The following is a 17,502-nucleotide window of genomic DNA, read 5'->3' on the forward strand; positions in this document are numbered from 1 at the left end:
CATTCCTTTGAATAAGCACAGTCAACTAATTGAGCTGGGAGGACATCTGTTCAATCAGCATCTAACTTATCTCGATAGGCAGTACACATTGTTTCCTATCTATGAGACAAACTAGAAAGGGATGTCACAGAAGAACAAGAATGATGCCTAGGAGCTATTAAAGATAATTAATTAGTATTTGAAATTTAGGATTAAATATTTTCCTTAAAATAATTATGAGTTACTAGCTACAGCAGAATCAGCCGCGTCGACTTGGTGGACGGTTGAGCGGTTGGGAGGTCGAGGTTGTGGGTAAGTGAAATAAGTTATTTAATACTAATAATTAAATCTTATTGATATTATATGATTATCAATTTAATTGTGCAAGCCCTATACCTCTCCCTCCACATCACCCTTGAATCCGCCCTCATCCCCCTCCAAGTTGAGATCGAAATGCTCATCAATCTCATAATCTTCCACGCTGATCATGGGCCCCTCATCCTCCTCTGTAGCTCCTCAAACGCCCAGGCTACTCAAGATCCAGGGGGGTCTCATAAGCTCAACAGGATCTTTACCATGTCAACGAGTCATGCTATTTAAACCACAAATAATTAATTAAACAATACAAAATACAAAATTTTTTAAACATAACTTTAATAAATTCTAAACATTTTACAATTACATTTGAAACCATAAATAAAAATTTAAAATTAGAAACCAACTTCAAGTTTCTGAAATTAAATAAAATACTGCAAACTGTAATTAAAATAATATCACTCCTAATGTCTAATAAAATTAATTACTAAATAAACAAATTCTATCATTAAACAATTACAAATAACATGCAAACTAAAAAAATTGAAGACAATAAGATATATAATCATCACAATTAACTAATTCAACAATCTAAATCACATATAACTAATTAAACAAAATACAAAATACAAAAGTGTTTAAATATGAATTTAATAAATTCTAAACATTTTATAATTATCTTCCAAATCATAATTAATAATTAAAAAAATAGTAAATTCAAGTTTCTCAAATTAAATAAAATGCAAAAAATTGTAATTAAAATAATATCACTCCTAATGTCATTTAAATTAATTACTAAATAAATATATTTTGTTATTAAATAATTATAACTAACATGCAAACTACAAAAAATTTAAAATAGTACCAGATATAATCATGAAGTCAAACAATATCAATCTCAATTAAACAAGCAAACTAAAATAAATATTAAATTAATACAACACTAATTAAATATTTAAATGCTGTAACTATTAAACAAATTAACTAATAAATGAACATATATATTCACACTTGGTTCGCTGGAATTGGATTTGGAGCTATAGCGGAATTCAAGAAAAATTTCAGCAGAACCTCCCTACACACAAGTGCCAAAAGTGAAACAAGAGGGGAGTGCTTGTATGTATGCTAGAATTTTGGGGTTTGCCAATAAATCGCTACAAAATTGTGAAACGTGTCGTGTTTGCATTGAATAACTCAAAACTTTGTCGTGGTTGGTTAGAAAACCGCTACAAAATGTGAAAAATTTGTAGCGATTAACCTATAAACACTACAAATTTTTAACATTTGTACAAAACCGCTACAAACATAAAACGGTTCATCTTCTGTCTATTGAACAACCGCTACAAAGAAATCACTATAAACAATTTATTGCGGTTATTATTACCAAACCGCGACTAATAAACCACTACAATTATGGTGCCAATCTCCTGCCATGTGGCAGGAAGCTGGTGCCAAATTTGTATCGGTTGTTTGAGCAAAAAACTGCTACAATATTTGACACAAAGTGAAAGTTGGGTAAACCAATGTAAATTTGTAGCAGTTTTGTATAAAACCTCTATAATATCTCTGTTTTGTAGCTATTACCCTAACCGCTACAAAAAAAAAACTGCTGTAGTTTTTAATTTTTGTAGTGTAAAATAAAATAAGAAAGCAAACCTATGTTGTAGGATTAATTATATTATCTACTCAATTTATGTAATTAGCAAACTGATGGAGCAAGGAGAGTCTAGAGTCTTTATTACCAGGGAATGTGGTACAATGCATAATGATGGTTCGTACTAGTGCTCATAACTGTGACGTGAGATTGTGGAAATGTTCAGTCTCAGGGGATTTTTCTACACGATCTGCTTATGACAGTATTCGCAAGAGAGGCTATATTGATCGGAAATGGTTATGGAAGCATATTTAGAGGTTGCGGGTTCCTTAATGGTTCTGCCCTTTTCTATGGTTGATGTTGCAAAATAAGCTACTAACTAATGTCAAGAGATACCGAAGAGGAATGACCCGATCAGACTTTTGTCCTCTGTGGTGTTCACGGCAAGAGTCCGCTCTCCATGTGCTATGAGAATGTGTGCCATCATCAGATGTTTGGATGCGATTGATGCCAAGTACATATCTTGGGCATTTTTTATTATGTGAAGATATGAAGGAGTGGATTGGATGGAATCTGAGTCAGAAGTTTGAAGTACAGGGTATCCGATCCGATTATTATTTGGCCTTACATGCAGATAGCTCTGGTTGGCACAAAACTCGAGGGTGTTTAATAATGAAGTAGATTCTCCAACTATTGCTAGTGTGCTTGTGTGTGCGAGATAGGGATCAAAGAATCAGATACTTAATCCTACTTACTCAGCTACTATTGATAGATGGACTCCTCCGGCGATGGGATTTATAAAGGTTAACGTAGACGGGACTGCAACTGCAGATGGTGTTCATGGGGCTTGTGGTGGGATCATGAGGGATAGTAGAGGGGATGTACTGGGAGGCTTCCTCTATAATAGTGGAGGAGGGAATAGATTTATAGCTGAAGTAAGTGGGCTTTTATGGGGCCATAAGGTCATATGGGACCATAGGTACAGACAAGTGGTGGTGGATAGTGACTGTCTTGAGTTAGTAGAGCAGATCAATGCTTGTGGGCTTACGGAGGAAGATGAGGATGTGGTTATGCAGGAGATCCTTGGTATAGTGAACTGAGAATAAAATATCCATATATTATGGTGTGCTAGAGAAAGCAATGCAATCGCAGATACTTTGGCCAAAGAGGCTCTTTTGGTCTCACGTGGCTTCTTTTATTTCTCCAATCCCCCTCCATTTGTCACAGATACGCTGAGGAAGGATGTACTCTGTATGGGCTAATTTAGCCTTTTGAATTATTTAATAAAAAAAAGGGGACCTTGTGTGTTGCTTCTCTTTCTTCTTTTAATAATGAAAAAGACGAGGTTCACAAAAATTTAAGAAAGAGATTGTTCTGAAAATTCATCAAATTTTAGTCTTTTGTTTTTTTTTTTGGAGTGAATGATTGTACTATTTTTAGTCGATTTCATGATTTTCAATCAAAGGAAAACATTGGGAGAAATGGAACTTAGGCCCCATTTTGTATGTGGGTTTTGAGGGTTGGGACTAGGACAGGGACAAGGAAAGAATCAATTAAACATGTTTGGTAGGAGGGATTGAATGTAACCTAGGATTGCTCAATCCCATACTCAAACTCACCTCCTCTCATAGTACTTAAGATGTAGTCTGTATTTTGTTTTAGTCTTTTTTCCCCCCTTTTTTCCTTTATAATTAATGGCCTAATGCTACAGTACTAAAAATATTGTTATGTTGTATTATTTTTTTGAGTGAACAGTCAAAATTCATTAATACAACAACATTACAGCAAGATTCAAATTCTTTCATCACTATCCATCTTGATTAATGAAAGAATGAGAGTCATTACAGTCACAATAAATCCCTATAAAACTATGTTTTGTCAGCCATAGAATTTTCCTCTCTGGGTTTGTAGTTGATCTCAACTTGCTATTCCCTATACAAAAGTAATCTAGCCTCCTTTTTGCAAAAAAAAATTCTCACCACTATACAATTAGAGAAAACATAAATATTTTTAAAGTCATAGCTAAAGCTCATGATACCAATTAACTTTGTTGTTTGATAGCATACTAGCAGGCATTCCATACGTCCTAAAGCCCAACAAGCCATCCAAAGTGTTCAATGGATCTCTAGATCAAGAATGATTACATGGAGGATTATATGGACATATGTGGATCTTGATATGACATATGAAAGGCTACCTTTAAAGCCACCATGGCATGTGAGTCATTAGAGTATGAATACTTGGATCTTGAGAAAGACAATAGCATGTTCTAAAAGCCCAAAAAAGAAGCATTTGAACCCATTTCTCATGTTATTGAAGGCCCAACATAATTATATGTGCATGATGGAATCCATTGAAGATATAACTTTTAAATTGGGGCTTAAATGTGTTGTGTTATATATGGATCATAGGAGTTCTAGAATGTAATGCAATCATATTTAAGCCCAAATGAATGTCTTCAAAGCCCATACATGCTGATAAACGTGAATAACAATTATGATGATCTATTTGGAAGATCTAAGAAGATTAAAGAAGCATCAAGAGTGGTCTCATATAACATTAATGTTTAGGATTCTATCTACCTTAGTTAGTTTTCCAATTTAAACTTTTCTATTTTGTATTGATTGCTTCTTGAAGGTAAAGACTTACCTATTTTGTATTGCATTAATTTATAGAGAGTCAAATAAGATCCTTCTCATTAATGTTGGGATCCTTCTAGGTAGTGTGTGATCTAGATTATGCTATCTTGACTAGCAAGTTAGAGTATTCTAGAATATCTTTTGATTTTCCTAATTTTATTGTATTTTCGCATATATTTTTTATGCATTTTATTTAGTTAAGGTTTTAAGTTCTAACAGCTTATAATGGGCTTCTAAAACTTATGTTATTATCAATTAGGATTTTCATTTTAGGATTTTCAAGAGTCTTAGTTTATAAGCAATTCAATATGTACTCTATTTAGATAGAGATGATTCCTCATCTGCGAGCTATTGGGGATCTATTCTTAGGAAGGAATGATAGGATGGTAAAACTCATGGAAGGAAGAGACTAAAGAAAAATTGGGCAATTGCAAAAGGCAAGGCAAGGCAAGGCAAGGGCTATCTGAACTCTTCTTTATGTTTATCTTTATATACATCATTCAATCATAGGATTCAAATAAAGACTTTCCTTTCTACTTTGTTCCTAGTTACTAGAAGTAGAATTAAAAAAAAAGAAAAAGAAAGAAGTCTCAGGATGAAATTCCCATTACTGGTTCTTGTGATATTACTTATTATTGCTTAAGGATTTACTTACTTAATAGATCATCTAGAGTCAAGAATAGAATCTTTATTACCGTTTTTTCTTTGTAGTTAAGATAGTCAAAGATCTCAAGAGCCAAGAGCCAGGGTAGTAGGACTAAAGTAAGCAAGGTCCAAAGGTCAAGGGAAAGCAGGTGCGCTTAAGTTTTGCTTGCATTTTCATATTTTCATAAGAATACTTGACAATATCAGGAGATTGATCAACCTTATGGTGTCTTTATGGTTAGGGTTGTAAGAGACATGTTCTCCTGAGATCTTACCTTGATCATCAATCTATTTCCTTGCCTTTAGGGTTACAAGAGGCAAGTTTTCTTGGGATCTCAATCTGATTCTTATACTTGTTTCTAGCCATTCCTTATGTCCCCTCATATCACTATTACTAGTGGAACTTGAGTAAGCTTGCAATTGAAACTACATATTCAAGCATCATTTATGTCTTTTAGCATACCTCCACATCTGCTTTTACCTTCCACAGGTATGGAGCCATTGACCTCTAATTGAGCAGATAAGCCTTCAAGAACAATGGAAGTTGGTACTTCTTAAGAGATCCTGGTCCATAATAGCTCTAGACAAACTAGAATTGGCATTCAGTTGGATACTCTCAGCCTCTACTCCAAAAAGCGTATTACATCTTGAGGTCCACATATCTTTGTAAATATTTCCCAAAAAGCATGTTCAACTTTCTTGATCTAACTAGTCCCGCCTTCGTGCATTAAGACTGGTTTAGTTTGCAACATTGAATTTTCATGGATTGGGATTGGGATTTGGGACTCAGAGTAATATTCATTAGAAATATGTTTGGTAAGCAATAATATTTGGATGGAATTTTTATATTATTTATTGTGATAATTAGTCAAAAATTAGTATTAAAAAAAACTACACTATCCTTATTAGTAAAAAAAAAGTCATAATGAAACATATCCTTCCCACCTTATTCTTGGCATTTTCCAGCGCTGATGGCATAAATCAATTGTTTGCCCCAGGATTTGGTTTCACTTCCAGAGTTGCTCTACTATACTTTGGTCACGATTCAAATGACCCCATTGATATCGTTTCGAGGAAGCAAGCTCTTGGAGGATGTGAACGAGAAGCTCGTGAAGGAGGAAAGGAAAGATTCAAGTGAGGAGCCGCGATGGTGAAGAAATGGCTTTGGAAGACGGTAACTTGACCCAGATGCCGACGCCTTTGGAGGAAGGAATAAACTTATCTAGTGACTTCTTGTAGCTTGAGGGGTTGCCGAAAGAGGTGTATTTTTAGTCTCAAGAAGATTAGCGGAGGAAGTGGGTTGAAGGGAGGGTACTTTTGTCTTAAAAGTTTTCAATCCTAGGACTGTTTCTTTGAGTACCATGGGGGAGCTGGGTTTGAGCAATCCTAGGTTGCCTTCAATCCCTCCTACCAAACATGTTTAATTGAGTCTTTCCCTGCCTGTATCCCAATCCCAACCCTCCAAATCCATGTACCAAACGGAGCCTAATTTCCATTTCTCCCAGTCCTTTCCCTTGACTAAAAAGAAAGAAATTGACTAAGCAGGCGAATTAAAGAATCACTTGCACTGGTAATGGTGGAAAAGGAAACATCCTGATAGAGGGATAATTTGCTTTCATGTAATAGCTTATAGGTTTCCCTTAATGACCTAAGCTATGGTACTTAACTTTTCTGTTGTGATTAATTGATTGTGTAATTCATTTTCACGTTCATTCTCAATACCTGACAAAGTTTATGTCCCAGAAATGCCAAGAATCACTTTCATTTAGTTTTGCTCATAGTTAACCAAGCTCTGTTTCTCCTCTTCCTCATTCTCGATTTTACTGTCTCTGGTGTATATTGGTTCACATAATTAATGTATGATGGAATCCATATTCTCTTCTTTTACTTTTTTTCCCCCTTTTCCACGGGAAAAGTAAAATTTGACATGCACAATAACTGAATATTAGAAAAATGAAAATAATATTTTAATAATTTTATAAATATGATATTTGAATCATTCATTTTTTTTTTTTATCTATTAATAGGTGAGAATTGACTACTATGATTTTATCTAATTATAGTGTAGTGTAGCACTGTTCATAACAATAATATATCACATCAACGGTAATCACTTCAATATCTTTTTTGTGCCAAACTCAAACATACTTCAACAGTTTTTAGGGATGCTCTCTTCGAAGTTAACACACACAAATCATAAGGTAATAAAGATAGAACAATACAAAGGAGTGGGTTATGCCGGATTTAAATAATGAAAAATTACAATAAAGTCCCACTTAAGATAATTAAATATAAAAAGGTTTCTTGAAATCATCAAATTATTCTAAAGTCCTAAGAGGTCTCATTGCAAAAGATTTTATTTGTTTAATAACCAAATTGTTCTTAATTTTTTAAACTATGCATTGAAAAAATTAAAGTATAACGATTAACAATTATCACAGCTGGTATTAACAACACATTTTCTCAATACATCACAAAATTGTAATGCATGAGTTGTCGATATCTATTACTATAGTTGTTAATCATTACATCTTAAGTTATTAACGAGATCAATGCATACTTTTACAAAAAAAAAAAAGATAATAGCAATTTAGACAAATGAAATCTATTGTAATGAGGTCTTTTGGAACTTTAGAATAATTTGATTATTTTAAGAGACTTTTTTGCATCTAATTCTCTTAGATTAGACTTTATTACAATTAATGGGTCTCATCCCTCTTGCCACCACTCAAACATGTTGTCAACGATCTGTTATTTGTAGCAAGCTGTCGATCTTTGACTATCATCCACTTGACATGTACAGAGGTAAGTCCCATACTTCAACAAATAGATGTGAGTAATGAAGTAATTCTAAAGCGTCAGAGAAGTCCCATACTTCAACAAATCCATTTGACTCTGCGCCAGAGAAGTAGTGATCATCCATAGGTCACTTAACCACTGTGGCTTCCATAATCCATTATAGTGGCCACTTGCACCTTTTGTTGAGAGGTACAGGAAACAAATTTGAACAAGATTTTGAGGCGATCAATCCAAGCTTCACCTTCTATAGGTTGGAGAATTAAAGTTAAGGTGAGTCTATCACCACGCCATTACTTAACTAATCTCATAAACATCACTATCACTTCGATGTGACCTTCGACTCGATACTCTATTCAAAGTTGTACCCTGCACTTGTTAACAAAAAATGCAAGTGGCTAATGGAGGATAAAACTCACCGATGATGGGGAAGCTGTAAAAACACCCGTAGGTGAGAGATCAATGTGACTGACCTTCTATGAGTTCAAAAAGTTCTTCAATCACTAATTCTCTGCCATTCATCAACCACAGCTTGTTATGGTATTAGGGCTTAAGAAATATGGGGGCAGGGGTGGTTTGTTTTAAAAGTATGTGTAAACTATCCTTTACTCATCACGTGGGGGGTAGTTAAGGGTTTATATATCCAAACCACATTAGAGAGAGACCTAAGCTTTCCAACGCATCTTCTTCCCTCAAGACTATTTCACTATATTTGGACTTAGAGCAAACTTTAGAGCTCAGTTACGAACCCAAATCTACTTTTTCCCACTAAACTTCCGTCATGAATATTTCTCTACGTAATTACCACTATGAAGCTCCAATTAAGTAGAAAAGATTCCATGAAATAAATTTAGCGAAAAGAAGCAGATTTGAATGCTTAAATTAGCTTCAAAACTTGCCTAACTCCAAAAATGATGAAACAGTGCTTTAGGAAAGACTATACGTGTACAACACATCTGTGTGTGTGTGTGTGTGTGTGTGTTGGAGAGGGTTTCAAATGTGGCAGAGGTACACCAATGTGATTAGCAAAAGGCGTTTTAGCTACGCTTATTTTCAAAAATAAATCACCTCTTCCCTCATTTGATACCACGGATCTACAAACAATCCGATTATTAAATGAATCAAATGCGTCCACATGCCCAATTGATTTATTATTATCATTTTTGTGGGCCAAAAAAATAATACCATCATTTCAATTTTTTTTATTTTATTAATTTTTTATTGAGTAATTTTTAATGCTTAATAAATAAATAATAGTATGATAAATGGAATTTTGCAAAAATAAAAATTAGGAGGATGTTACCGTTTCTAACCTCCCATAAGAAGGATGGTTTGGATCACATGGTCTGCGAAATTATTTATCTGCTCAATGTTATTTGGAGGAAGAGAAATCCAGCTCGACATCATGGTCTATAATGAAGAAAATATGCACAATCCTTTCTTTATCAGCTTTTGCATTTATGGAGACTGCTCTTCATCCAGAAAAGTTATATGTCTGATCTTCTACAGAGGTTCCTATTTCTTTAAATAATGCTGGATTGGACTTTTTCTTCACAAATTTTGCCGATCAGGATACATATGCTACCAAGGAACTCTTTTAGTTTTTTTTTTTTCCAATGAAAAAATCACTCTGCACTCGGACTTCCTTTTTCTCTCTAGTTGCCTTCGAGCTACTTTCATATGGATACTTAAATATGATCTTTTACAGTAGGAAACCAAACCACTATACATCACTTGTGTTAGGAAGCGTTTCATTAATTTTCCTACAGGAGCTCAACAGATTTCTCCAATAACTTTATCAAACTTTTATCTACTTAACATCATTTTGTGTTATATAAAAAAACGAAGGAAATAATACTTGTGAGTATGAATTTTTAGGTAAACTAACATCTATAGTTTTAAAAGTGAGTTTTATCCGTAGTTTTAAATATGATTTCGGATGTGCATGTAAGAAGATCTGATTTTTCAAAGTTGGTCTTTAAAACAAAAAAATATTGGACAAATCATAAAATGACAATTGAATTTCAAAGTTGCTTAAACGACAAAATGGTGACAAAGTATGAAATTGGCATTTCAAAATTTGGACCTAAACGTAGCTAGCGCGACGGAATTCCTCTCCCAGTTGATAGTCAAAGCTCCAGTAACTACGCTTCTTCTGGTATTGATTACTTTTGTTAAGCATACTTTTGTTTTTAGAGAGTTTCGGTGAAACTCTTTTGGATATATTATTTTTGTTTTCAAAGTTTTGATAACTACTCTTCATGTAAATATATTGACTATTCTTATTAAGCCATTCACATACTCTTGTTTTCATATCGATTATTCTTGTTCTTCAAATTTTGAAAATGAAAGTAGTAAATAACTAAATAAGAATATTCACAAAAGTCATCAATATCAAAATCAGAGCAATAAGTACCTATACAAGAAAAGTAAGCAAAACTTTAAAAACAGTAGTAGGTAGTTTAACAAGACCAACCAATACATTTACAAGAGTCACCAGAACTCTAGAAATAAAAGTACCCAAACTTTAAAAATAAAAGTAGCTAATAGTTTAATAAGAATAGCCAATCATCAATCAATACCTTTACAAAAATACTAGTCACTGGAGCTTCAATTGTTACCTGTCAGAGGAATCGTCAGAGCATCCTCAAGTGGTGGCTTGAGGTGGCGATTAAATACACGAAAGGGAAAAAATCCTAAAGGTTCATTTTGTCTTTTGCCCCATACATTGAAATGCCACTATCACTGTAACACCAATATGTTAGCGAGGTCAATTAAAATAATGATGAACCACTAAAAGGTTTTATTCCTAAATTTTTTCTTTTAAAAAAAAAAGGCTTTTTAGAACATATTCCAAACACCTAGTTCAACCCTATAAAATGAATGGAACTTTCAATAAAACTTTGAATTTTTCAATGAAGTCTGACTAGTAGTTCAGTTCCTTAAAACCCTGAGTAACTTTATAAGTAAATACTAAACTACTTAAATAATAGGGAAAATCTCAAAAAAAGCCCTTGGAATATACCAAATCCCAGATTGGGTTCTTAAATTTCGAAAATGACAGAATGGGTCATTGATCCAATCTGTCATTTGTGAAATTCAGGCGAATTGACATTTTTGCCCCTGAGCAAAAGTGAGTAGTTATTCTCTAAACAAATATAGATAACGCTTACACTGTTCTAGTTATTACAAGATTCGTTGTAGTTAATAATAAGGTACCTGACAATAATAAGATACCTGACTATGAAAAAATAAGTAGTTATTCTCTACACAAATCTAGGTAATGCTTACATTGTTCTAGTGATTACAGAATTAGTTGTAGTTAATAACAAAACACCTGACTATGAAAAAGTGAGTAGTTATTCGCTACACGAATCTGGGTAACACCTAAACTCTTATAGTGATTCCTTGAATCATTGTAGTGAATGAATAAATGAGGGCAAAATTGTTAATTCGCCTGAATTTTACAAATGACATATTGGGTCAATGACCCATTCTGTCATTTTCGAAATTTAAGGACCTAATCTGGCATTTCCCATATTCCAAGGACCTTTTTTGGGATTTTCCCTAAATAATATATCCATAGTATTATACACACTATATTTGCCATCACAACTGCTTCACTTACTTGTGCCTGCGAATAAAAGTATACGATACTTACTAAAATAATACATATATGTGATTATAAAGTACGCATATTATAAAGTGTATATATATGTATATATAAGTATATATAAAATATGACAGGCATTCCTATTCTTCTAATGCCCACCTTCTTCATTTACCATTTCTTTTCCCTTAGAGCTACTCGCCTACAACATGGAAGAAAGGATGGGATTCCAACAAATCTCTATAGTAGAAATTTTCATAAATTCATCAAATATCAAATAATCATGCAATACAAGTTAAAGAGAAACAAAACCTTCAACCTTGCAAGCTATGTAATAAAGCATCTATGCATAATAGATAGACAAGATGCAATAACTAGTGTGCACATAAAGCAGATATTGTCTCATGTAATATTATGACACAAATAGACATGCAGCAATCAATACACAACCTTACTGTCTTCCTGTCTTTCTTTCCTTCTGCCTCATTAGTATTATACAAATATCAAAACCTATCACATTGATAAAGGGCACTTGATCCCATTATAATGTATTTTTGATCAAAAGAGATCATCTTTTAGGATCATGGTCTGATTCGTTCTGACACACAAGATCTTCTAAAGAGGCAAGTGTCTATAAGTAGATAAGCAGATAGAACAAGATTTTGGAATAGAAGAAATTAGAAAGAGTAATCAGAAACATCCTTAATTTTGTTTTTAAGAAAAGGATGGTGAAGCTGTGGAAAATGCATCAAGTAATTGTAAGGTTGCAGGTATATACATTCTTGATACCTAGGCCTTCTCTGCCAAAGAGCTGAATTTCAAAGAATGAAAGACACGTGTGGAATAGAGCCAAGAGATGTGCAAATGAGTTCAGGATTAGGATCTGGGTAATCTTCAAGTTGCTCAAGAAAATCCTTCATTACCTAGAATTCCTCATCGCACGGCCATTATCTACTAACCTACCAGTAATGAGTTTGACTAGTAGTGTAGAGTTTTCCTTTAAAATCCATATTATATGATCTATGGATAGCAAAAAAGCACGAAGGTGTGGAACATCTTTGAGTTGGACTTGTCTGATGACTTCCCTCAATTTGTGATAGACAAAATGAAGGCGAGCCCGTCCTTACCTGGAGAAAAATAATGAGATGTCATCATCCAATTTCAACTCAAAGATGTTACAAAAGATTAACAGAGCACTCAGTATTTTTTTGCTATTCACAGCCGATATAATATGAATTTTAAAGAAAGATAGATTCGCTCTATGAGAAGCAGTTCTAGGCAATTTGAAAATTTTTCTGAGCAACTTAAATGCCCAAATCATAATCCTGAACTCATCTAGTCTCTTCGCCCTGTTCCACACTGGCCTTTCATTCCTCGAAATCAAGCTCTTGGAAATATAGAAGCCCCAAGCATCAAGAATATACACCTGCAAATTTACAATTACGTGATGCACCCTGAGTAGCCTCACCATCCTTTTAAGACATCCAGCTATCCTCACAAGACATATGGGATGCAGTCCCCTTGTTTAAGATCCACGTAAAATACAAAAAGACAACTCTTCTGACGATGACCTCAACCTATCACCAAGCCATGAACATATATTCAAAGATTAAAGACAATAGCAGGAATCTACTTTTGCTTTAGTGTCAGGAATTTGCTTTTTATTTAATGTCTGCTTTTGTTCTTAATGCCAGGAATATGCTTTGTCTATGTCCATATGCTTTTGTTGTAAGACCAGTTGGCATGTAATAATTTCAGTTTTCCCAGTTGAAAGTCTAAGATATTTAAGGATTTTCCTAGTCATCCAGAGTTGTAGGATTATTCTTCTATGAATTAAAAAATGTTTCTTAAAATCTCTTTCCAATTTCTCCTCTTTTGAAAACTTGTTATATCCCTACTCATAGATTCAAGTATGCTTTATGCACTTGCCTCCTCGAGGATTCTATGTATCAAAATGAATGAATCAGCCCATCATCCTGAAGGATGATCTCTTTTGAAATACTGTCTAAGATGAACTATTAATTAAAGGTAGAGTTTAAAGAGACTTGGGACTTTAAAGAAACTTATAAATTGTAATGGAGTCAAGTATTAATGTACCTTTTTACATATGATAGGTTTTGACATTTGTACAAGCTCACCAAGGAAGTAGAAGGAAAGCAAGACAATAAGGTTTGATTTGGAAGAAAGACTCAGGTAATAGCTCTTTCCTATCTTAGAATCGTGTATTGATTATTATATGTCTGTTTATACCATAATACTGTAGTTAAGCATGAAAACATGATGAGGCAATATCTGCCACTTATTCACACCCTAACAATTATTTCATCTAGTCTATCTATCTAGCTTCGCATAGATGCATTATTGCATAACTTCCAAGGTTTTGTTTCCCCTTGACTTGTTTTGAATGTTTCCCCTCCGCATCTATTCTTGAATTTTTAAGAAAATAGACCTTTTTTAATTCTTGAAATTATCTTTGAAATTATTTAAGTCATTTTGGAGAAATAAACTTTTTCATAAAATTTTTAAGTTTCCAAAATTTTTAAATTATTTCATGTTTTTCTCCAAATTTCATAGATTAATAATTAAATATTTTTGACAATTCCTTTTCTCGAGATGGTACAATCATCAATTTGTGATTTAACATATTAGCATCATCTGAGGAGAGTTTAGTAAACACAAGAGCTAACTAGAGCTTTGAACCACTATTTTTTGTAATTATGGATTTTTGGAGTTCAAATATTATGTGAACACACCAGGTTCTTTTCAATTTTATTGCTATTTTATGGGTTATTTTCCCAAATACGAATGCACTTCTCAATTCTTTTCGATTCTGAATATTGGGAGATTTTAGTAAACATCTCCATTTAGACCCAAAAAACAAAAATCTCTAAGAGCTAAGTAGAGTTTTGAACCCATTTTTTTGCATTTTTGGAGTTTAAATATATATTTTTCATTTTAATAGTTATCTTATGGTTATTTCGAGCTAACTAGTCAAAGAAAGCTCATGTCTTGGTTCTTTTGGATGATGGTAATCATGGGACTTCATTTGATCCAAGCAACAGGTTCAATTTGCTCTCTTAGTTGTTTGCCGAAAGAAGACTCACCAGCCTTGTGTTCTCTTTGGGTTGGTCATCTCCCACATCCTCTATCTTAGACACGATTTGTCCTAATTGTTGTGCCAAGCTAAGTGTGAGCAAAATCCCACCACTCTGGTTGAACTCAAGGTGATCCAATCTAGTCCAAATAAATTCTTAGATAAAGTCGGGCCAAGTTGGAACCGTTAGTCGGGTTAGACCGGATTCCAAACCAAGTGACCAAACCACTTGGATTAGTTTAGTCCAACCCATATGAATATTCTTCTTTTTTTTTTCATATTCTGTATATTAGATATTGATTTTAATTGTCACTAAATGTTGTTAGAGATTTTTATGAATTTATGACTAAATTCTAATGTTTTGTTATTAGTGTCTATGTATTTGTTATTGTCTTTTTTTCTCATAAAAAAAAAAAAGAAGTCCTAGACAACTTGAATAGGTCCAAGTAAATCTAATGGACAAAGTTTAGTCCAACCCGACCTCAGGTTGAAACTAACTAAACCATACTAGACCATGAGCTATTTTTTTAAGCTCGAGGCCTTATGTAGACTTTGCCTTGAGTTATAACTGACAAACTATGATGTCTTCAAAAACACGTACCAATATGCCTAGCATCTCAAAGAACCTAAAAAACCATCTAAGAAAAAGACTTTCATCCTTCTGGTACTCAACCTCATTCTCTCCCTACTACTTCTACACCCCCAATTATATAGCTCCTGCCTATATTGGCCCATCTTTTTCCTACATTTGCCCTAGAGGCCTTTGAAGATACGAACCCCTCCATCTTCTCCAAATGGGGGTGAGTCTCCTCAAACCTCTGGGACTCCGTTTAGAGGTTTACAAGTCTTCTCAAATGGCCCTCATAGCCTTAAATAGACCACATTAGGACCTTAACCTACAAATCTCCAAACTAAAATCCTTTAGTAATCTCAAAAGATCATGGTCAAATTCTTTCTTGTAAGGCAAGAGTCCATACTCGAATCTTAGAATAGATAGGGCAAGCTTTCAAAAGGAATAACAAACAAAGTTTCATCCATAAAAAGACTAGAGGCTCATTTATATGGACTTTCTCACTAACTAAAAGACAAACTTGAGTAATGACACCTAATAATGCAACCCTACTTTCATAAAAGTAGAGATAGAGATTCCTAACAAAAGCAAAAGCTTACAAAGCTAAAGTGACAACTGGACATAAAGCGAAAACCGTCGTACACTTGAGCAACCTAATATGACATAAAGATTGACATAAAGTAAATAGGCTAGTAGATTGCATGACAAACATGATGAAGAAAGAATCTTTACTGAGTTAGTAGTGCTTGTAAATAGGCTAGTGATCTATATTAAGATCAATATAGTCTTCATCATAACCAATGTATTCTGAGTGGTCACTCTTGTATTCTTTATCAAGTAGTCTTCTTTTGGGATTTGGTTAGGTGGTAATTCTGGTTGAAATTGAAGACCTTTTGGTTGAGTAAGCTAAAGGATATCTTGGCTTGGTAAGACAAAGTTTCTTTAGAAGTTTTTAGATACCGGTGAAAATCATTAAGAGCCATCACCCCTCTAGTTCTCGTGAGAGAATCTCAAGATCATGACCATAATGTGGTCTGTAACTCTTGTAATGTGAGAAGGAGACTAAGTGTCTTCACCATGTGAGAACTAGAGGGGTAATGAAGCTCATTCAAAAATGCCTTATGGAGTCAAAACTAGGATCACGACTTGAAAGACCCACTGGTGTTCACAATCTCGCTAAAGGAACTTTGTTCTATTGACTCCATCTTCTGTTTGCTAACACCCAAATCCATCGTTATCCCCAGTATTTTGACTTAAATACTCCTTCTTATCTCATCATCCCTATTATTACTTTATGCCCACCATATGGATACTCCGGATTGAACCTCAATCTTCACAACATATATATAGTAACATTGTAGAACTATTTAAATTCTCATTTCAACAAAACAATTTAAAATTGTATGAAAACCTTATCGGAACTTGTCATTGGCCTTACTTAACTTGTCATTGGCCTAATTAAACTTGTCATGAATCCTATATCAAAAGTGTTTGCTGTCAAAGAAATCTGCAAATTCTCATTTCAACAGAACAATTTAAGATTGTATGAAAATCTTATCAAAACTTGTCATTGGCCTAACTAAACTTGTCATGAATCCTATATCAGAAGTGCTTGCTGTCAAAGAAATCTGCAAATTCTCATTTCAACAGAACAATTTAAAATTGTATGAAAACCTTATCAAAACTTATCATTAGCCTTACTTAACTTGATATTTGCCAAGTTAAAATTGTATAAAAAACCTTGTCAAAAGTGACAAGTTTACTATGGCAAATGACAAGTTGAGTTTGGCAAATGACAAGTTCCCATAAGGTTTTCATACAATTTCAAATTTCTCTGTCAAAATGATTGAATTTTCACATTGATTTACGAAGCAACAAATTCACTATGGCAAATAACAATTTCCCATAAGGTTTTCATACAATTTCAAATTTCTTTGTTGAAATTAAAATTTACAGATTTCCGACAGCAACCACTTCTAATAAGTAGTAAATGACAAGCTCAGTAAGGCCAATGACAAGTTCCAATAAGATTTTCATACAATTTAAAACTTCTCTGTTGAAATTAAACTTTGCTGATTTCTGACAACAGCCACTTCTGATAAGCAGTAAATGACAAGTTCAATAAGGCTAATGACAAGTTCCGATAAGATTTTCATACAATTTTAAATTGTTCTGTTGAAATGAGAATTTGTAGATTTCTTGACAACAAGCACTTCATGACAAGTTCAATTAGGCCAATGACAAGTTCTGATAAGATTT

The sequence above is a fragment of the Neltuma alba genome, unplaced genomic scaffold (genome assembly GCF_004799145.2).
Source record: "Neltuma alba isolate B1F8T4 unplaced genomic scaffold, ASM479914v2 tig00005218_pilon, whole genome shotgun sequence".
In the NCBI taxonomy this organism is placed as follows: Eukaryota; Viridiplantae; Streptophyta; class Magnoliopsida; order Fabales; family Fabaceae; genus Neltuma; species Neltuma alba.